At 39.2% G+C, this 1153-nt stretch overlaps 1 pseudogene; it reads left to right on the top strand.

Annotated features, from left to right (window-relative positions):
• The first annotated feature begins 509 nt into the window (after nucleotides 1–509).
• On the top strand, nucleotides 510–608 carry LOC132280478 (small nucleolar RNA R71; annotated as a pseudogene).
• Nucleotides 609–1153: the final 545 nt, after the last annotated feature.

The raw sequence follows: 1153 nt of genomic DNA, 5'->3' as shown, positions 1-1153 counted from the left end.
AGAAATTCGGGTGATTCCTCCAACTAAGATTATAATGATTGCCATAAGGGTTATTCCCTTGATTAACAAAAGCTGCATTGACTTGTTTATAATGCTCACTTTGCACATGTCCATGGGGACAATTGAAAGTAGAATGTAAAACACTTGAACAAGTCATACATGTCTCATTAGATGCATGATGGGAATGGTTAGGAATGGAAGATACTTGATTTACCAAGTTTTAGTTGATCAAGAATTGATCAAACCTTTGAGATAAGGATTTCATCTCGACAGCTATTTCATTGGAATAGTCGACTTGATGTAAGCCAACACTCTTCCTTTCACTTGAATTCCTACCATTCTTAGAAGATAAAGTTCGATGCAAAGAATTTTCCCTCATGCTCTTATAAAGACGCCACACATCATCCGCTTGCCTATCAATGTAAGAGACACCCATGGAAGCATCAACCATGCCCTTATAATTGTCCGATAAGCTCTCGAAGAAATATTGAACTAATTGCCATTTGGGCATGTCATGATATGGACACTTCCTAAGAAATTCATTGAATCTTTCCCATGCCTCATGGAACGTTTCCCCATCCCCGTGTGAAAACTCTCGAATTGAGGTTCTTATGGCATTGGTCTTAGAAACTGGATAGTATTTCTTCAAGAACTCTTGTTGCATTTCTGCCCAAGAAGTTATTGAAAAAGGCCTAAGATTGTTAAACCAATATTTTCCCTTGTCTTTAAGAGTGAATGGAAAAAGTTTAAGCCTTAAGACCTCTTCTGGCATGTCCATATATCTCACGGTGGAACATACTTTAAGAAACTCATCCAAATGCTTGTAAAGTTCTTCACTTAGAAGTCTATGATAGTTAGGAAGCATTTGAATGGTTTGTGGTTTGATCTCATAGTGGTGTGCTCTAAATAGTGGCAATTGAATGTATGTGGGTGCATTGTATTCATTAGGCACATAGTGATCTCTTAAAACAAGGGGAAGATCAGCAATTGGAGGTGCAACATGGGCACCTTGATTGCCTTGAATGATGGGAGGTGGTGGAGCATAGATTGGCCTTGGCATTCCCAATGGAACTTGGGCTTGTAGTTGTGGTGGGTGAATGAATGGCCTCGGCATGCCTAATGGTACTTGCATGTTATCATGATGCATATTTGG

Source organism: Cornus florida, unplaced genomic scaffold (genome assembly GCF_030987335.1).
Source record: "Cornus florida cultivar Cherokee Brave unplaced genomic scaffold, ASM3098733v1 CherokeeBrave_3.0.0_Hap2_Chr10, whole genome shotgun sequence".
Taxonomy (NCBI): domain Eukaryota; kingdom Viridiplantae; phylum Streptophyta; class Magnoliopsida; order Cornales; family Cornaceae; genus Cornus; species Cornus florida.
This window is presented reverse-complemented; position numbering and strand designations above follow the sequence as displayed.